We start from the raw sequence: 23,809 nt of genomic DNA, 5'->3' as shown, positions 1-23,809 counted from the left end.
CTAGCAACCTATGCTGTCAATTTTACTTCTTAACATTTGAAATTTTACATAAAGGGTATTCAGACATGCAGCAAGCTTTTTAATCAGTTTGGGAGCGAGAATTTGTCTACCAAGAGGTAACATTTTAAAGTGTTCGCCTTTTTAGACTCAACCAAAGTCTTCTGCCAATTTTGGATCTACACACTGGAAATTTTAGATGTAGGTTACGTCAATATGAGTGACACTTTTAAATATATATATTCGATGCACATAAATTTATGAACAATATATAGGGCCCGAGCAAAGTCAAGCTGAACTGCTAGTATATATATATATATATATATATATATATATATATATATATATATATATATATATAATTGATCAGACAGGGGTTGACTACCAGACTACGGAATTAAGTTGAATTTGAATTTTTTCAAATCCTCCGACAGGTTGTAATTTTAATACCTACACTGAAGATTACGTAAGAATAGAACATTAGAATCTCTAGGTAATAATGATATATGTTTACATAAAAGTATTGCGTTTGACTTCCTAAAAATATAGACTGCGACTCAATAAGAATGTATAATAAGATCTTATGCGATGTTCCGGTCGTTGCTTTTGAGCACTTTATAACTACGTTTACTGTATATTCCAGCCAAATTAACATAATATAGAATTGAATTTGTTTTCCTTCTATTCTTAACTGCTGATAACCTTGGGCTTGAATGACCGGCCACAGTCAAAGATTACTTTACAAGACGGTTCAAATCGTTTAAACGGTTGCAATTTTTCTTTCGCTGAATATTGTGTATAAAAACTACTACTTGTAGGTAAAACAATACATTCTTTAAATAATGAATATATATATGTGTGTGTTTGTGTGCGTGTGTGTGCGTGTGCGCGTGCGTGTGAGCGTGTGTGAGCGTGTGCGTTTATGTAGATCTAATGGAATCATATATACATCAGCACGAGACAACTGTTCGCTTACATATTTCATAAGCGAATATTTTTGACGAACATATATGTATATATATATATATATATATATATATATATATATATATATATTCGTATTCCCACCTGTCTCTCTCTCTCTTTTCTCCCTCGATAAAATTTACACGCACACCCCATAAAGTCTTTGTTCTTACGTGATATTTTTATTTTATTTATTTATTTACTTATTTTAAACAGACCGACGATTAACTCCTAATCAGTTTGTTGACGAAAGGGGGCTATTTTCTTTAAAGCAATATATATATATATATATATATATATATATATATATATATATATATATATATATATATATATATATGCATATACAGTGATGATCATATTTATTGGCACGGTAAAATAAAAGTTAAATTTTGTCTAATAAATTCTAAAAAAGGGATTAAATTAAAGAAAATAACAAAGTATATTATGTATTTTTAACTGGCCTTTCCGATGCAGCAATCGGATTTTAGAAAAAATAAATAACAAAGGAACAACAAACATAATTGCAAAAAACCCTTGTTCAAAATTATTGGCACGATTTATTTTATAATCAATTGTATAGCCTTTGGCCTTGATTACTTTCCTCAGTCGCTTTTCATAGTTTACAACCAAGTTGTTGCACTCTTCAGTAGTAATTTTAGCCCACTCTTCCTGACAATAATCCTTCAATTGAATAAGATTCTTAGGCTTCCTTTACATTACCCTCAATTTTAATGTTCTCCGTAAATTTTCAATTGGATTAAGGTCTGGGCTTTGTGATGGCCACTCCAAAACATTAATATGATTGTCCTCAAGCCATTTCTTAGTCAGTTTAGCCGAATGCTTTGGGTCATTATCTTCCATGAACCACCAACGACGACCAAGTGAGAGCTCTTTAGCAGAGTCTTTCAGGTTTTCATCCAATATTTTAACATAATCTTCCTTTTTCATGCTACCTGTGACCTTAACAAGTCGCCCTGGTCCAGAGGCAGCAAAGGATCCCAAAAAAATCAAACTGCCTCCACCGTGCTTCACTGTGGGTATGGTGTTCTTAGGCAGGAAAGCTTCGCCAGATTTTCTGTAAATATAAGACACTTTATTATGGCCAAATAACTCTATTTTCGTTTCGTCAGTCCATAGAACACGTTTCCAGAATGCAACATCTTTATCAATATGACGTTTTGCAAAGGCTAGCCTTGCTTTCAGGTGCATAGGCTTCAATAAAGGAGTCTTTCTCGGACGACATGCTTTTAAACCAGCTCTCTTCAAAACTCTACCAACTGTATGTCGAGATACATTCACTCCAGAGGTGCTCTGTTCATCAACAATCTCCCCAACAGAGATCCTTGGGTTTTGTTTTACTTGTCGAACAATTTTCCGTTCATCTCTTGGGGAAAGAATCCTTTTTCTCCCTCTACCCTCTAAACTCATAACGTGGCCTTGCGATTTGAACTTGTTTATTATGGCTCTAACAGTGGATTTGGGAAGGTTTAGCTTCTTTGAAATCTTATCATAGCCCTCCCCATTGGTATGGCATGCTACAACAAGCTTCCTGACGTCTTCGCTGTGTTCCTTAGTTTTAACCATGGCGATTGAAAATTATAATTTAGTCACTTATAATAGTTTAAATAAATCGCTATCTAAAAATTATCTGAAAAAATTATTCACTGAATTAGCGTTAAACAAGCATTATATGGCTATAAAAAAGTTCAGAAAGCACGTAAACCGGAAATTGATTGATATTATACTGATACTAAAAGAAAAACAAAGCCGTGCCAATAATTTTGAACAAGTGTTTTTTGCAATTATGTTTGTTGTTCCTTTGTTATTTATTTTTTCTAAAATCCGATTGCTGCATCGGAAAGGCCAGTTAAAAATACATAATATACTTTGTTATTTTCTTTAATTTAATCCCTTTTTTAGAATTTATTAGACAAAATTTAACTTTTATTTTACCGTGCCAATAAATATGATCATCACTGTATATATATAAAGGTTTAATAAAAATTCAATATGGCGTAAGGAAGGTAACTGCAGCTTCTCTCCCAAGTAGACTCAGTAATAACTCAAGCGATGAAAATGCATTTAACAGGTCAACCTATATCTACGAAACAGCCTTAAAAAATAGTGGATACAAAAATATCGATATCAAATATAAGCAACAAAACACCAATAACTATAATAAATTAAAAATAGAAGAAAAATAAATACAATTTGGTATACGGTCCCATACAATCAAATGTAAAAAACAAAACTTGGCAAGAAATTTCTAGATCTTATTGAAAAACACTTTCCCGCAACCAAACCTCTTACGCAAAATCTTCAATAAAAATACCTTAAAGTTATCGTACAGTTGTTGCGAAAATTTAGAGATGATAATTAAAGCACATAATAACAAAATACTAAATAAAAACAAGTAAACAACAACAAAATAAACAATAAAAAGTAGACACTATGACAAAAATAAAACCAACACTAGCAGAAATAATAACAATAATAATAAAAATAACAATAATAATAATAATGATAATGATAATAACAAACCAACCCCGGAAAAGAACAACCATACCATAAATAAAAATACTAATAACGAACAAGATAATTGCAACTGTAGACACCGCACACTTTGCCCAGTTCAAAATAAATGTCTAATAAAAAGCGTAGTTTATCAGGCAACAATATTTGCGAAAGAAACCCCGAATAACAAGAAATATTACGTAGGCTTGACTTCCTTAGATTTCAAAACCCGATACTATGACCACAAAAGTACATTCAACAATAAAAAAAACACCGTATAAAAACAACACTAGCGAATAAATACTGGGAACTCAAAGAAAGCAGACATTCGCCGGTAGTCGAATGGAAAATAATAAGACAAGCTACCACGTGTAGGCATTTAGACGACCCATGTAAATTATGCCTTCAGGAAAAAGTTGCTATCCTGTACTTTAAAGAACCCCAAAATCTATTTAACTGTAGAAGAGAAATAGCAAATAACTGTGTTCACAAATAAAACTTACTCTAGGATAGCGATACAAAATAGCTTTAAAACTAACAAAAACAATAAAAATAAGCAAATAAATAAATTAAATAAACATGAATATACATAAACGATCACACATATATATATATGTGTATATATGTATGTACACATATGTGTATTTATATATTTAAAAAAAGAAGGAAAATGGCCACCTTAAACCACTAACCTAGTTTTAAAACAGATCCTTTGTTCGATAAAATGCATGCCCATTGGCTGATAGGAAGGGGCGCGGTGGATACTAGAAAGCTGATTGGCTAACTAAAATCCTCAACAAAAGAGGACCATATAAAAACGATAAACAACCACAGAATTCGCGCATAAGCCTGAGGAATCCTAGAGTGGATGAAACGCCGAATATTCAGTGTAGCTTAATCGCCATATATATTTTATAAATTACTAACTAGCTCTACCTACGTATTGAGCACTTTTGAAGTAAATACTTAAAGTTTACGCATAAATCTATACTTTCGTATATTAATTTTCTGTGAGTAAATGAAGTAGTTATATATATATATATATATATATATATAATTAGTTTCCTCGTTCAAATGATTTTATACTCTCCTACATATATATTTAGTCTTTATTAAGGATAATCAGCGTGGTTTTATTCGACTGTTCCGTTGGTTGTATGACCTAGGCCGCGGTTATCATTATTGACTGCTAATATCTAAATCCTTAATAAATAAACTTTTGAATTCTGAACTAATTTTATTTATTCAGGTCAATATCACAGATGATTTATTTAAATATTTATTTACCTAGATATTATTTATCACACAAGTCATTTCTTAGATTTTACTTTATTCGGATCCATGGGCCACATTTTAAATGTTTTTCAATATTGGCAATTTTAAATACGTTTTGCGAATATCACAATTTTCAAAGTTTTTAATTGCATGCAAACTAGAAATCGTATCATTTTATGTTACTAGTCATTTCAATTGAAGGAAAAGGCCTAATTCTTGAAACTCCAAAGAATAAGGAAAATATTTCATTATATTTCATTATTAACTGCCAATATCTAACTCCTTAATCAATTGGACTTTTGAAACGTAAACAAGTTCTTGATGAACCGTCCCCCTAAGTAATCCAATTTACAAATGTCCCACTACTTATGTTTACTACGCTATAATCACATTTACTAATGTATACCCATTAACCCTTATCCTCGAGTGGCGTCCGGTCTTGATAAGTGGCGATTCCTGTGTAAAAAAAATTGGATTTATAAACGTCAATATGACAGTTTTTTACTTGCATATCACCCTATCCATTGCTCAGATTGGACCATGTTTTCAATATTCTTTGACAATTTTGAATAAGTTTTGCGAATATCACGATTTTCAAAGTATAAATTGTATCATTTTATGTTATAAGTCATTGCCATTGAAGTAAGAATCCTAATTCATAAAAGTCCCCGAAATAAGGAAAATATTTATTTATATTTAGGCTGGTGCATCTGCTACTAGTCTCTCGTTTCTAGACAAGGTTCAAAAGAGAGTCGCCAACCTGATAGGTCCTGAACTGTCATCTAGGCTTCAGCCTCTGTGCCATCGACGAAATGTTGCATCTCTCTGCCTGTTCTACAAGTATTTTAATGGTGAATGCTCCGACGAACTACAAGCACTTGTATCCCCTCGACGTAAATACCAACAACAAACCCGACAAGCAGCTAAATCCCACCCCTACACAGTAGAGATCCCTAGATGTAAGAGAGCTTTCTACTCAAGTAGTTTCTTCCCCAGAACTGCTACTAGACTTTGGAATTCCCTTCCAGGTCCTTGTTTCCCCAACTGTACTGACATGCTGAAGTTCAAGTGTAACGTGAGCAGACAACTTGCTACCCAATTCCCTGCATAGTACTCCTGTAGCTTAGGTCCCTGATAGTAGCCCCCTACATCAAAGGGGCAATGTGCCTTGTTTGGGGTGAAAATGTAATAAAAAAAAATTATAAATAAATAGTTTATTTATATTTCGTGTTTTAGAATCAGGTATATGAATAGATCCGGATTCCTCTTCACAAGAATATGATTATCTAAAGCATACAGATTGTAGAGGTTTGAGAGAACTACATCTTATTTATTGTTAATACAAGTGTACATTGGAAATAGTGTTTCATTTCCAAGGGAAATAACTCTGTGCTATAGTTTAGATAGAACCTTTTGCATGAGCATTCGGCCAATTATTTTATACTAGCATGGGTTGCCGGCGTTGCTTCGGTGTTTGAAGGTGTGTGTTGAGCAAAAAAAAAAAAAAAGTGGTAGTAGGAAGGCAGGCTCGAACCCGTACCGCGAAGGAGGAAAAAGAACGGGGAAAAAACGTGACGTATTTGCTGTCACCACCACCGCCAAACCGGAAGTGACTTAGGTTTTAATTAAGGCTAGACAATCGAAAAGAGGGGATGACTTTCGAAAATATCGGTGAAAAAAGCGACTCCTCCCTGTAGAAAAGTGCGCAGTTGAGGGTGAAGAAATGAATGTTTTTAGCCAATTTTTCGGTATTTGTCCTATAAAGGGTGGAGCTTAAAACGGTACTGATTTTATGAAAATCCGTTGCCTCTGTCGAAAGTTTTAGGCAGACATGCAAACATACATACATAGATTTATATACTGGTAGCTCAAACTTTCGACCCAACCCGATTAAAAAGCTTGCCCTATCTCATATTAATCTTTATGTAAAACTTCAAATGTTTAGACCAGAAGTTGTCTTTAGTAATTTGGTAGAGATCGCAGAGGTCAAATTTTTTAAACTTTGGCCCCTACTATGACCCCTTAACATGTGAGAGGGGGGCTTAAATCAAGTTATTAAGTTAGATCCATGTTCAAGGAACTTATATCTAAAATCTCAAGTGCTTAGATCCAAAATTGGCTGAGAATTTTGTAAGAGTTCATAAAGGTCAATCGTTGAACTTTGACCCCTTTACAGCCAAATTTCTGTCCGAAAACCGATTGAAAAAATTTTCTCAAATCGCAATACCCTGTATATCAAATTTCGAGCTTTTATATTGAAAATTGACTGAGTTATTGTGTAGGGAAATGTACACAAACAGACACACAGACACACAGACAGGCAGACACTTTCACTTTATAGATATATAGATAGATACATACACGCAATTACTTTAGCTGAAAGAAAATGTAAATATTACAATGCGTAACACAAAATGTATAAATGGTTACAGAGAGCACGTTATGTGAAAGCTTACATCTTGTTTTTATTAACGACTAGCATGAATGTCCGGCGTTGCCCGGGTGTTTGGAGGTGTATGCTGAGCAAAAAAAACGGTCAATTTTTTTAACTTTGACCCCTATTATGACCCCTTTAAATTTATCGTTTGGGGCTCAAATCAAGTTATTAAGGTAGACACATGTCCGAGGAACCTATATCTAAAATTTCAAGTGTTTAGACCCAAAATTGTTTGAGGAGTTGTGTAGAGTTCTCAAAGGTCAAATCGTTGAACTTTGACCCCTTAACAGCGAAATTTCTGGCCGAAAATTGATCACATCGATTTTCCCAAATCTCAGTACCCTGTACATCAAATTTCGAGTCTGTTGACAGAGTTATTGTGTAGGGAAATGTACACAGACACACACACAAACACGTTCACTTTTATAGATACATAGATAAGTAAACCACGTTACCACTATTACGTGAAACAATGCCCGTTACGAGCAAGCTAGATCCGAACAAAAACACAGCTGTATCTCGCGATTCGCACCTCTCTAAAGTAAATCTCTATTTGACCACTTCGGTATCCATCAACGCGAAAACGGACACTGGTGGTGTTGGTGACCGTGGTGTTGGTGGTGGAATGTAGGGAGCTAGTTAGAGCGAGAGGAGAGAGGGCGGAACTTTTATCCGGAGAAGCGTCCGTTACTGTCCAACGCCACTCAGCGTCTTAAGCGAGTACTTAAACTCGATCTGAAAGCATCATTTCTTCCGCTCTTCGCCTGGCGTCGTTCATCCCCACACGTGACTGCACAGCGCAGCATCCACGCTGCCATAATTGCGCCTTCCGTTCTGAGAAACGCACCTGTCGAACTAAAATTGTCTACGTGCGAAAGAGAAAGAAAGAGAGAGAGGAAGGGAGATGGGGTGAGTGAGAGGGAGTATGCGGGTCGCTATCCACACTGCTTGATGAAAGCAGAGAACATTAAAGGGGCGTTTAGTTGCTTTTGAAGTAAAGAAAGAAGTTTTACGTATTATTAGGATTCTACTGTTCTCATCTTGAGCAATATTTTCACAAAGTTTAGGTCAATGTCATCTCTGATAATGTTTACGTGTATCAAGTCGAACACAGTAATCTTTATAACGAAATTTCGAATCTGACCCAACTTTCGAACTAAACCTTTCATTTAATCCACGGGATAACATGCTCTCGTTCCGTACGCCACGACCGGATAGAAATCCAACATTATTGTTAATTACTACACATCAATACTTAAAACTACAGATTAATATATATATATATATATATATATATATATATATATATATATATATATATATATATATATATATATATATATATATTAGCAGGAACTGTGAAAATTCCGAAGCGGACTCTTTCATATGTAATATATTGATGTTGACATTATGTGGATGTTCAGTGTTAATGGAGACGCCCTGATATTATTGCAGCTCTTTTGTTAAAACTGCAAAAATATTTATCTAAGATAGCAGAGACGCCTTGCGTAACCTGTTCGTAAAATACACTTAAATATAATTTAATTCATGCATATTTCGTATATATTATTAAAGAGTCAATTTTCTATCGATTCTTATAATATAAGGTTGTGATTTCAATAATATATGCATATGACTTTGGTGTATCAGCTTGAATCGAAACCGAAACCAAAACTTATGAAGAAAAAAGTATATATATATGTATATATATGTATATATATGTATATATATACATATATATATGTATATATATATATATATATATATATATATATATAACTTCAGTTCCTTTAGCTATAATCGGAACCGAAACCAAAACTTGTGAAAAATTATTGGTAAAATTATTTATGAAATGGAAGGTCATAACAAATGACGGTCATTTGGAACAAAAGAGATGTAAGCGTAGCACACAAAATAACATACACTTAATATATAGACATATGTATATATATATATATATATATATATATATATTGTTACACATGTGATAAGGGGGGGGATTAAATAAAAAGCAAACAAAGGGATACAAAAAGAAATTTACGAAAAACAAATATTTTTCACACATGTGAGAAGGGTAAAAATAAAAGGGGAGAGACAAGGTTTTGAACACAACAGAATGCGAGAAAGAACGAAAACACGAACACAAGTGATAACGTTTCTAAGATAATTTTATAACAAAAAATAAACTATGGTAGGGGAATGAGATTAAATAATATTAAAAGAAACGAACTACGAAGAGTGGAAGGAGTATCTTAATCTACGATCTGAAAATGCCGACGAGAAATATTTCGATACAAAAAATACATCAATACAAACAAAACAATGGCAAAATAAACTCACCATTTTAATAAAGAAGAGAGAGGTATGCAGAGAGAGGGGACTTACAGTCTTTACTTTTCTTTTTCTGTTTCTTTTCTACATGACGTTTAACCACCATCCTATTCGCTTCGGAGGACCGTGCGTAACATGTATTATTCGTCCACTGTTTCTGTTATTCTTCGCCGTATGTCTTTTTGGTGCGCCGTGTTCCTGGTGTGCGTTGGGTAGACATTATCTGTTTCGACGACATCGATTCGTTCTCATTTCTCTGTCGTTGTCGGGTGGAAATTTTCTACATCCGCCCGGTACGTCTACAAAAATGGCACTTTCCCTCTCCTCCTCTCTCTTCGCCGTACTTTTCTTATCTTTCTTCTTTTTTCTTTGTTCGTTTAGTACCCGAAACTAAAAGAGGTCAGAAAGTGTGTTGACCCGATGACTTGGCAACCCACTGACTCATCTGCTGAACGTCTTTCTGACCTCTCTCTCTCTCTCTCTCTCTCTCTCTCTCTCTCTCTCTCTCTCTCTCTCTCTCTTTGTTCATTTTTCCTCGGCGACAATCAAACAACAAAAAAAGCGATACATTTACCGTCGGCCTAAAATTAAATTTTGAAATTTTCATAAAACACATAATCTAATTTAAGGATTATGTCACAATATATATATATACATATATATATATATATATATATATATATATATATATATATATATATATATATATATAAATCTATTTTGCCCTTAACTCATCAGAAGAAATAGCAACAATCAATCCATTAAAATGAGATAAAGTGTGTTTTGACAGGATTAAAAATTCGAAAATTGGAAGAGAAGCTGAAAATACCTTATAATATGTTTACATTACGCCATTTTGGATTTAGAAATTAACTGGAATATAGACGTTTTTCATTATATTGCTCTGTAATTACTATGAGCTTTTTAAATAAGAATTAGTATATAAGGAAATAAAGTATATTACCACAGATATATATATATATATATATATATATATATATATATATATATATATATATATATATATGGTGGAACGATTAATTGGTCGCTCTAAAGAGAACAACGCTCCGGTTTTATTTTGAGACTTTTATTGAAAAAAATTCATTCGAGTAACTTGATTAAGTAGTAGATCTGACATCTATTAAATGTAGCCACCTTCAGCCTTAATTACTGGAAGCATGCCTTTTCCACAACCACTGGGAGGGGGCTCGGCGAATATTCAGCGGATGGCGGCGATCAGGCTGGCTTTGATGTTGTGACAGATCATGTTGGTGATATTCTCAACGTATGACAAAAAGAAGTAGTCCAGCGCGTTCAGGTCGGGAGAGGAGGTGGGAGTGAGAATGTTATAACGTCGTAGTACTCCTTCTGAAACCAAGTGTTGGTCTGAGCCGGCGCCGAGTCCTGTTGCCAAACCCAGAGTCTGACAGCGGTCACCTGATTGTGCAAGAGGATCAACACACTCTTTAGTACATCCATGTACACTTTGATGTTGACTTTCCAGCTGACTTTGAAGATGTGAGGTGGCATGATGTGGCCTTCTTGAAACTTCACCAAAGATCATAACTGTGGCGGGAAACTTTGTTGAATTGTGCCATCAAGCCTTGAACCGTCCGGATTTGCATTCTGAGGGTGCTGGCAATGATTCTATTGTCATAATTTGGATCGGTAGAGATCATGAGTTTTACAGCGGGGCATCTCCGATCTCGCTCGTTGAACATGTGGTCACTTTTAGACATGAGAGAAGGCTCTTATAGCCTTTTGGATTAGTACACAACTGGCCAACTAGTAGATGGTCTGCAACAACAGAAAAAGAAAACCGGTTTTAATCAAACGGAAATGGAATCATATCGTTTTTTTTTCTAGGTGAAAATTTTATTATTCCACTCTGTGTGTATATATATATATATATATATATATATATATATATATATATATATATATATATATATATATATAATGTGTGTATATATAATTTTTTGTGCATGTATTAATATTCATATTAAACACCATTTTCTATTTATTTTTAAAAAAAATACCATTTTGTTTTATATGGTCGTGGAATTGCATTCATCTGCAAAAGATGCAGCTAATTTGCATATTATTTTAAACATTCATTTTAATTAATTCCCTATTAGTTTTTTTTCCGTTTTCTTATGGGATGATCATCTTCAGTTAATTATTAGGTGATATTATATTCATGCGTATATTCTACATGATTTATACTTGCGTAATATTTGCGTAAAAATCTTATAGTAAACGCAAACCTCTTTCTATATATATTAATGTATGTATGTATATATATCACATTTCAACTCTGTAGATTAAATATTCAGAAAGAGGTTTTGTAGAAACTTGTCGCACATCCGCCAACATGACCAGTTATATATATATATATATATATATATATATATATATATATATATATATATATATATATATGTGTGTGTGTGTGTGTGTGTGTGTGTGTGTGTGTATGTGTGTGTGTGTGTGTGTGTATCTGTGGGGGGGCTATTTCATTAAATAAAATAGACGTTTTTTTTGTCTACTAATTGTATTTTCAACCCTTTCCAACTTCCGAATAACAGTTTTCACTTCTGGCGGAAACTGGCTGATGTAATCACCATATTTATCATAAGTCCTAGTACTTTCTAATCCTTCAGGATTCATCGTCAGAGATAAATTAATTAATTTTAACCAATGGAGAAAAGGGGATAAATAATTAATCAATGAAGAGGGAAAAAAACTTTATAAATTGTTCAAAACCAGTTATATTAATTTATCCCTGATGATGAATCCTGAAGGATTAGAAAGTACTCGGACTTACGATAAATATGATGATTACATCAGCCAGTTCCCGCCAGAAGTGAAGACTGTTATTCGGAAGTTGGAAAGAATTAACAGACAAAAACCCTCTATTTTATTTAATAAAATATGACAGAGAAAAAAATGCTAAACACACACACACACAAACATACATATATACATACATATATGTGTGTATGTGTATGTGTGTGTATGTATGTATGTATGTATGTATGTATGTATGTATGCATGTATGTATGTATGTATGTATGTACGTATGTATGTATACAAAGGGCGAATGAACTCTTTTTCTGGGTCTACGGCCAACTAGCACCGTGTATATTTGTGTGTGTGTATATGTGTATTGGGGTGGAGAGGGCTCCCGTAAACCGTGGTGACGGCAACCTTTCTAGGAGAAGCTGATTTAAAAAACCATAAAGCGGGAGACCAGTACCCGCATTAAGCTGGTCTGCAGTTTAATTTGTTGCTGGCTATCTTGCTCTTGCTTGCTGCTGGATCTCAACATTTTGAACCGAGAGAGTGACTTAGCTGTCGTACAAAGCTAAGACTCTGTAACATCATCTTTGTTTGTAACATCATCTTTGTTTGTAACATCATCATGCTAAGACTCTGTAACATCATCATGTTTGTAACATCATCCTTCAGGCATTTGGGCTCATGGATTTTAAATGTCTGAGGGAGTGGCACTCGTCTGACAAGACGTTGCAATCATCATGTATATATATATAAATATTTCTGTGTACGCATTATCATCATGCAGTCTGTCAGTCTTGACGATGACTAGTCGGGGCCTCAGTGCTTTATCCCTCGCTGTTGGCGTAGTTTCACTCCATCACCACAGGAACCTTGGCCCCAAACTTGCTCGCGCAGTTTAGGTGCAGTATCTGTTGCGCATCAGATAGACACCCTCTGAATCTCCAATGCTCATATCCAGTGGAGCGAACCCGCGACGACTGGCAGCAGAGGAGGCAACCCCAAAATCAAACACCTCTGCCTTGCGGGCCTTATCACAGCAAAAGGCTAAGAGATGGGAACTCTGACTTCAAATCCTACTGCTGCCTTGCAGTTTTCCTTAAAAGGCTATGGAATCTCATCCAGAAAGAAAAGGCGTAGTAGCGTACACGATAAGGCGATGTTTATCTTACTAAGATTATTGTGCAGATTTTCATTTGAAATTCTGCACAATAATGCAGAATATAGAAACTATACAAATGTAGAATTCCGCCTAATTGTGAAATTATGCCAATCATCTAAAAAGAAAGCATAAAGAATGAATGAGAATTAATTAATAAACGTTCGTTTTTCAAAGAAATATGCAAATTAGTTAACCTTCCTGTAGTCGCTCGCATATCTCTGACTGAGTATATTAAGAAGTTCGTTTTAATAACTTTTGAATAGAAAAAGTATAGATTTTTATGTCAAAGTCAGAGCGAAAAAAAAACTCGTTTTTATGGATATTAATTATTAATTATGGATTGGTTTATTACGCTAACAAATGCTAATAAATTTTCGTTTTTCTCTCGCAGACACTTGAGACGAAATTATGGATAAACGCGTGTGTTGAATGGACGCATCCTACAAATATCTGTTTTCGTTTGCTAATCGATTAATTTATTTTATTTATTTATTTATTTTTTTTTTTTTTTTGGTAAAAAGAAAAGGTAAAAATCACTAAGTGATTTGTCTGATTTTGTTTTTACTTATTTATTTGCTGTTTTGTATTGTCTTTGTGGGGTTCATGTACTTTTTATTGTACGTGTGTATTTTTTTTTTTTTTGCTTTATTCCTGTCTTCATCAAACGTCGACTTAATGTGCGGAAGAAAACCAAAGCGTAATCTCTTCGATCTGCAACATTAGCTTCTGCCATTTCCCCCCGACTAATTGATTAAGTCACAAAACACTTTAAAACTTTATTTGATAAGTCGTTTTAGAATTCCTCCCTCAAACAAACATTCCTGCATACGCCGCCTGTAACAGATGGCGAGGCAGACCGGATCTCCTTTTGATCACGTGGTACCTTTTATCTGTTTCTATGTATTTGTATATGCGTATGTGATGTTCCTGTGTTGTTTTTTATCATTATTTTGGTGCAAAAATAATGTCGTTTATATATATATATATATATATATATATATATATATATATATATATATATATATATATATAAATATCATGATTGCAACGTCTTGTCAGACGAGTGCCACTCCCTCAGACATTTAAAATCCATGAGCCCAAATGTCAGAGGGAGTATCTATACAAATATTATGTTACAGAGTCTTAGCTTTGTACGATAGCTAAGTCACTCTCTCGGTTCAAAATGTTGAGATCCAGCAACAAGCAAGAGTAAGATAGCCAGCAACAAATTAAACTGCAGACCAGCTTAATGTGGGTACTGGTCTTCCGCTTTATGTTTTTTTACATCAGAGATTTGCTTCTCCTAGAAAGGTTGCCTTCACCACGGCTTACGGGAGCCCTCTCTACCCCAATACACATATACACAAACACAAATATACACGGTGCTATTTAGCCGTTGACCCAGAAAAAGAGTTCATTCGCCCTTTGGAAGGTCTTGTTTTTAATCCTTCAGGGAGACTAGCCGCCCTCCTCACCAAACAAGTCTGGTGGGGGAACCAGTTTAGTCGCCCGTGACCCGACCATGAGGCAGGTAGTACTGGGTTACATGGTACCAGTAGCATATGACATGACCTGACAGATATATATATATATATATATATATATATATATATATATATATATATATATAATGCAAAATTTTGTTGAAAATTCAAAGTCTCACGTTTTCTTTTTTATAACCTTCGTTGATTTCCTGGATTTTTTTCCATTACAGCTGTTTCGTTAGTGGGAAGGCAATTTTACGATCTATGTGTCCATAAAAATATGCTCTCTCAGCCAACTTCTTCAGATGTTTTTCCATTAGATTTTTACAACAAAAGGTGTATGTTTAACATACTGAACATCGTATTCGGGTGAAAAGACTTCCAAAGCCATGCTTCCTCACTTCCGCCATCTTTTGGTGTTATGTGAAGATAGTTTTCCGTTTTAACCCGTAGTTTCGTATTTTTATTTTTATTTACTTTTTATTTATTTATTATTTATTTTTTTTATTTTCCCCTTTTTTCCTATTTGTTTTTTCCAATTATCTTATAATTTTATTTCTACATTTACACGTATTTATTTTAATATTCCTATTTTTGCTTGACGTTTGAATTCGTATTTTCAGCTGATCCCTTTGTTTAAAGGGGAGGTAACTCACATGGTATCAGTTTTTATACCTATGATTACCTCCCTTGCCCCTTTTATCTTTCCTTATATTATACGTTTAGTTTTTACTACTTTTGGGGGGGGGATTGAATATATATATATATATATATATATATATATATATATATATATATATATATATATATCAATGTTCACCCCAAACAAAGCGCAATACCATTTTGAAGTAGGGGGCTACTATCAGGGGCATAAGTTGCAGAGGTATTATGAAGGGAGATGAGTAGCAAGATATCTGTTCACATTACACTGTAACTTCTGCATGTCAGTACTGTTGGGAAAGCAGAATCCTGGAAAGTCTAGCAGTTCTGTGGAAAAAACTATTGGAGTAGAAGGCTGTCTTACACCTAGAGATCTCTACTTGGAAGGGTGGGATTTAGCTGCTTGACGGGTTTGTCGAAGGTATTCACGTCTAGGGGGCACAAGTGTTTGTAGTTCGTCAGAGCATTCACCATTAAAGTATTTGTAGAACAGGCAGAGGGATGCTACATTTCGTCGATGGGACAGAGATTGACGCTTAGATGACAATTCAGGACATATAAGTTGGCGACTCTCTTTTGAAGCCTGTCAAGGATTGAGAGACAAGTAGCAGATATATATAGTTGAACGTCAAAAAACGACACAATTTTTTTCACCAACTTAATATATCGCGGTTGTCACGTTTGATTTCAGGCATCTATTCCATAAAAGATCAGTCGTCTGTGTGTATCTGTGTTTGTATGTCCAATTAAAAGTTATAAAAGGCTTTCTTCAGTGTTGACAGACTATGGATACCCACAGTAAGGGTGCCTGCGCGTGAAATTTTTGTGGCAAGAGTTGTTCAACCTTCAATCACACTTCTCCTGAGTCGACATTTTTAAATACCAGTGGCAAGTTGAGGTTCAGAGCGAATGGGAACAAATGCCGAGATAAGCCGCCTAGAATTCCCAAATGGTCACCTATCTGGTATTAGCCAGGCTCAACGTTGCTGAACTTCGGTGATTTGACGAGAACGGGTGTGTCAACGTGATTATGTCGTACATAATCATAGTCATAAACTACGAAAGAAACGCACACAAAGTTGATGTTTTCTTAATTAGCGTTGCCGTGGATGAGTAACATTAGGTTGGTGCAAAAATAATGCCGTTTTCTTTTGACGTTCAACTTCAAAAGATCATGACTGCTTTCATAATAAACTTTATTAATCGAAAAATAAGAAGCATTAGAGAGGACATATTTTTGCCTATGAGAAACAAGTTTATTTATCTCATTAGAAATCCGGAGTTCTGGAAGCTACGAAGTCCTTAAAGGCCGGTTCAGCACTATCTCGGCTTTTGAAGCATTTTTCACGTTGGAAGTTGCCAAGATGCTTGCAAAAGTGTTATATATACATATATATATATATATATATATATATATATATATATATATATATATATAAATATGTATATATGTATATATATATAAATATATATATATATAAATATATATATATATATATATATATATATATATATATATATATATATATATATATATATATAATTTGTAATTTGTGTGGATTAACACCGGTTCTGTTTTTTCACTCATTCCTGATTATTTTTTGTATTTCCTAAATGTGAGTTAGTAAGATTCTCTTGTAATTTGAGTTATTGCTTCGTCTTGTTGCTCACAGATTCTACACTTACCGTTTTCCTCGGTTTTCTCTCTTATTATTATTATTATTATTATTATTATTATTATTATTATTATTATTATTATTATTATTACTATTACTATTATTATTATTATTATTATAATTATTATTATTATTATTATTATTATGATGATGATGATGATCATCATCATCATCATCATCATCATCATTATTATTATTATTATTATTATTATTATTATTATTATTATTATTATTATTATATCACCGAAGTTAAGCAGCTAGGTCAGTACTAAAATGATGACTATTTGGGAATTCCTAATGCTGTATGTTCTCTCTGCTTATCTCGGCATTGTTTCCAGTCGTCTAGCATTTTCCCTTACCATTGAACTCAAGCAAAGCCGATTCAGGAGAGGTATGGTTTGGGATTGCACAACCTTTGCGTTAACCCTTTTCGCGCATTCTGTGGACGTGAATGGAGACCCCACGATATTATTGTAGCTCTTTTGTTAAAACTGTAAAAGTATTTATCTAAGTAATCCGGTTAATGTAGTGACAGAATATATCTGGTTATTACGGTTTATTCCCAATATCCTTATAGGAGTCTGTGACATATTTCCATTGTATGGGCGCCATTATACCATCTTTAGACAGAACAGATACTACCCTTGATTCTCAGCTAGAAGACCAACAAGGAATATTTTAGTTTCACGCACGGCCCAAAAGCGACATCAGTTTTTTATTTCATTTTTTTTTTTTTTTGTATTTTTACCACTGCGTCTTCGGTGATCGGGAGATCCTATTTATTAAAAAGGAGGATAGAAGGTGATACCATACTACGAACATTTATTTAGCGTTTCTATATACTAATTTTATGTTTGTAGTACAGTAGATCCCCGGGATACGGAATTTAAAATTAGCAACAAAATAAAGTACAGTATATAATACGCATGTATATCAGCAAATAACATTATTAATAACGCCGTAAGGCGGGGAAATACCCTAACCAGGGGTCGGAAAAAACACTGTATTCCATATCGTAGCCTGAAAAAAAACGTATCCTAAGGCCACCGTATTCCGGAGTTCTACTGTATGTTATACCTTCTATCCCCCTTTTTAATAAACTGGTTCTCACGATTGGATAATATATAATCTGGAAACGATTGGATAATATATAATCTGGAAACGATTGGATAATATATAATCTGGAAACCGTGACACACGTACGTACATATGTTAACGGTATGATGGTAATAATATATATATTATTTCTATCGTTATTGTGTTTTTATAAATTGTTCGCATTTATTGTTTTTTTTTTCTGGACATTATCTGAACACACCACCGTTGCTTGGTTATATATATGTTCTTCATCTTCATCATCATCGCCTGTTTCTTCGTGTTCTGTCTATGTCTTCTTCTGTTGAATCTTCTTCATCCTCTTTTCCTTCGTCGTCTTTTTCTTTCTTATCTTCTTCTATTTCCTCTTATTCTCTACTCTCTTTGTTTTCTTGTTTTGATTTCGTCGTTTTCTTACGTTTTTCTACGTCTGCCTTCTTTTTCATTGTCTTCTTCTGTCTTGTCTTTTGTTTTCGTTTTCGTCTCCTACGTTTTCTTGTTTTTTCCGTCTGCTTTGATTCTTTCTTGTCCCTCTCCTTTTTTCTTTGCATTCTCCTATTTCGTCTTCGTCTTCTTTCTTTCTTTTTTTTCTGGCGCTTTTTGATTTCCATCGTATTATTCGTCTTAATTCGTTTATATATATATATTTGAAAATAATTTCTGACGAGGACGCATCACAGAACGTCTGAAACGCGCGTAAAAACGATTTCAATGACTTAAAAACATTATTACAATGATCCAAACATAATTCTCAATGAAAAACCAAGACACGGAATAATAAAATAATGTTAAAAAATACACATTGTTGGTGACTACTCCCTTATTTAAATATACATTTTTCTTTCGTTGGAATTTATTAACCCATTTTATATAAATATATATACATATATATATATATATATATATATATATATATATATATATATATATATACATATATATTATTTTTAAAATATAATTATCCTCTGACACGTGTTTCGTCGTCTACGACTTATCAGAGTGGCTGAATCTACATATATATATATATATATATATATATATATATATATATATATATACAAAACTTCTTTCTTAGAACTGCACGCCTGTGGAATTATCTTCCGTTTTCCTACTTTTCAGCTGACTACAATATGGTTGTCTTCAAGTCTAACGTAAACAAGTTTTTGATGAATCGTTCCATATAAGTTAACAAATTTACCGAATTTCCATTATTAACGATTACTATATTGTCCAATTTCTACTGTACACTCTTTAACCCTTATCATCGAGTGGCCTCTTGGCCTATGTAAATATATATATATATATATATATATATATATCGTCTCCTTCTTCGCCTTCTCTTTCTTTGTCGTCTTCTATCTTTTCTTCTTCTTCTTCTTCTTTGTATTCTTCAACTCTCTCGAACGTCAAACAATTCGAAACCTAATGGACTAATTACTCGAACTTATATTTCCATTTTGTTTTCGATTCGATTCTTTTCTATAACTGTTCACCCATCCATTATTCTCATTCAATCTTGGTCAACATCAATAATGGCTTTTGTATTCTAAGTACCAAGTGACAGCAAGTAATCATTTTGTATGCCTTATTCCGTGTATCTCTGTTTAATAATCTATATTTACGGGGTCTATTCAATGAATGTATACAAACGTCTATTTAAGTGTATACACACTGTGTTAATACGTTGTATGCTCGATGTATAAAAAAATAACTTATCCTGCCTTGACAGAGTTCAAAATAAACTTCGTAGCCTAGTAGGGGGTGCCCTTTTTTCTTCCTTGCAAATTCTTTCTCACAGAAGAGACGCGCCTGTCTGTACTTTATCGTTATTTTCATGTCAAGTGCTCGTCTGAGTTCCAATCTATGGTCCCCCCCTCACCAACCTTTCACGAAAAACACTAGTCTAGCTGAAAACACTATCAATAATTTTCCCCTACTCTTTATCTATGCCCAAACCTAAACGTAGATTCCATGACCAAAGCTTTCTTAGAACTGCACACCCGTGGAACTGTCACCCGTTTGTCTGCTTTCCAGCTGATTACAATAAGATCGTCTTCAAGTCCAATGTAAACAAGTTCTTGATGAGGCGTTCTCGTTAAGTAATCCAATTCACCAAATTCACACTACTAACGATTCCTATGATATTGTCCATTTGACTACTGTACACTCATGAACCCTTATCCTCGAGTAACCTCTGTGCCTTGATAAGTGATGCTCCTATGTAAAAAAAAGTGCAAGTACATATATATATATATATATATATATATATATATATATATATATATATATATATATATATATGAGCAAACAGTTAATAAAATATGTTAAAAAAAACACTTTGAAATGAGTTAAAAACATATTTAATCTGAAAAGAAAACACTAGATAAATGGATAGTCCTTAATCCGCGGAGTTTCGAAGAAATACTCTCCTTCTCATCAGAGGGTAGAAATTAGCAAAATGCGGGATCGGATTTTGCATGCAGAAGTATTTGATGAAACAAAAAGTAAGTCAAAGATCTTACTTCAAAACAAAATAAGTTAAGCAGAGGGAATATGGTAAAGAAAAAGGTGATTACACATGAATGGATAGTCTGGTGGAAGATAAAAAAATCCAGTGACGGTAAAATCCAAATGTAAAACGTCAAGAAAGTTAAAAGAATTTCCATTTATACAAGTAAAATCCAAGGAAATCCCATAATTGGAAGAAGATGGTCCATAATAATCCAAAGGCAGAAATCCATGGAATAATTCACAAGCATGTGTACAAGGAAAAAAAATAATATTAATAAAAGAAAAATAAGATGTGCTCACTCTACTTCCGAGACACACACACACACACATATATATATATATATATATATATATATATATATATATATATATATATATATATATATATTCGTGTACCCGTGTTCGCTTAGTAATGTTCGTTGCGTTAATCTACAGTTCGTTGCGGTGTATATAATAATTTATTGACGCATCTCTGCTTCTGACTCATGTCCATGACAGGAGTTGCTTTACTAAACTCTCACGTCGTCAATATCTGCAACAGAGAGATGAAGTTTTCAGATCATGAATGTATGAGTTCAATGCAACTTACAATCCCCTGTGATCTATTCGGGCGGAATAAAAATCGGAGGGCTTACTTTTGGAACGTCTCTGGTGAAAGAAAGAAAGGCAAGAAAAATGAAATGGTCGTATCGATTTAGAAATCTTTAAATCAATAGTTTTTTTTATCTTCTTTTTTTGGTAATCGATGGTCGCTTTTGTAGTAAAAAAGAATTTTTTTCTTTGTTTTTTTTTTATTTTCTACTAAAAGATTTTTTATTTTATTATGTCCGTGTTATCATAAAGTCTAGACAATTTTATATACCAACACCGAGTTTCCCCGTATTTCGGATTAAGGGCGATTCGTTAAATGTCTTCCAGTTCTTTTGAGACGAGACGCATTGTCTTGGGGATTTATTCACTAATGCCCTAGTCTATTTTTTGTTTTTTGTTTTTTGTTTTTTGTTTTTTGTTACGTGTTTATTTTATTTTATTTATTTATTTATTTTTACTTTTAGATTTTCTTTCTTTCTTTCTTTTTATTCTTATTAAGGATGTGGTATTTTCAAACATCTTAAAACCTGTGACTGTTTCTGACATACGAATCGGTATTTTCTTCTGCGCGATCAGTGTGGAATCTTGAATTTCAAAGTCGGCCATTTCGAATGTTACTCGACGAGCTGTAGAAGACAGCAGCTGTAATACGTAGAGCTGTGACAACAGAATATTCTTTTCATTCTTTTGGCTCTCGGGTATATATCTTACACATTTAGACATACTTAATCAACCGAGAGCTACATCAGTCTATATAAAAACGTATAAGATAGTAACAGATATATAATCAAGAGTCAAAACAATGAAAAGAATATGCTAGCCCTAATAATATACTATAGACCTAAACATGACCCGTTGGGTACGGCAATGTCAAAAACTTTAGACAACGGCCTTCACTTTGTTTTTCTCTGTTTTTTTTTTTTTTGTTTTTTTATTTTAGTCAAAGTTCCCAGAAATCAAAGGGTCCTCTTCCGGGGGCTTACCATTGATCTTTATATGAGATACATAGATATTCAAATATTCCAGTAAATTTATCCTTTACATCTCAAACCCTGAATTAAAAAAGAAGTTGGGAAGACAATTTCCTTCTCCCAAATTGACCATTTAAATATTTTATTCATTTTTTAGGTATATTTATCCTACTGGATCCCAGAACAATAATTACTCTTGTCTGGTGGAGTATCCAGCTTTGTGATGCGACCTGAGGTAACATCACTTGGAGAAGGTGCAACATTCCTCGGCAAAGCCATTGTTGGGTCTTTATACCAAGGAGATCTTATTTGGGCTGCGAATACTACAGTAGAACCCCGGGATACGGCATACAGTATATAATACACGTGTGTATAATCAAATAACATTATAAATAACACCGTAAGGCGAGGCAAATACCGTAACCAGGAACCGGAAAAACATCGTATTCAACACCGTAACCTGAAAAAACGTATCCTGGGGCTACCGTATCCCGGGTTCTACTGATTATAATTTTGAATATTTGTTCAGGGTTTACTTGTAGAGAGAAAAATCCTCATGCCAGGTTTTCCTGACAAACCAGAGATACCTTAGAGACACGAGGATAGTGTCTCATAGGCATTTAAGTTCTCGGAACGGAGTTGTAAGTTGATGGCAACGTTTCATGCTACTAAGTGTAAGCTTCATTCCTTTAGCAACTGCAAAAACTTTCTCAACCACCGATTACCATGGCAGATAACACCCTACCTGGAGGCCATCGTTAAAACTCTTCGGCTTAACCTTTAAATACGTCATGAATTGGAACAAATACGTTAACGGCATTGACAAAGTTGCTGCAAAGAAGGTGGGCTCCATCTACCGTGCTAGAAAATTACTCGTAGCTGGGAGTATGATATATCTGTAAAAAGCCATCATTCGCCCATGCATGGAATATTGTTGCCGCCTTTGGGCTGTTGCATCTACCATTAGTCTACTATAGGGTTCCAAAAATGTCTCAAATCTAATAGGTCCCGCACTGTTAACCAAGCTCTAGCTCCTGTCCCATCCGCGCAGTGCTTATTTTACAAGTACTTAATTGTACGGATTCCGAGGCTTTCATTAGAGTTCCCTTTTACTCTGAAGCTTTCCTTCCTCGAACTGATAAACTTTGGAATTTACTCCCTGCATCTTGCTTTCCCGATTGCACAAATATGCAGAAATTTAATTGCAATGTCAATGGACTTTTTCAGGACATGAATCCGACATTGGAAAGTTCGTGCGATTTAAACTAAAACATAACTCGCTGAGACTATATGGAGTTTAAATCTTCTATAAAATAAATCTCATTTGTCCGTTTAAATAT

This window comes from Euprymna scolopes, chromosome 24 (assembly GCF_053919585.1).
Source record: "Euprymna scolopes isolate OS-2025 chromosome 24, ASM5391958v1, whole genome shotgun sequence".
NCBI lineage: Eukaryota > Metazoa > Mollusca > Cephalopoda > Sepiida > Sepiolidae > Euprymna > Euprymna scolopes.
This window is presented reverse-complemented; position numbering follows the sequence as displayed.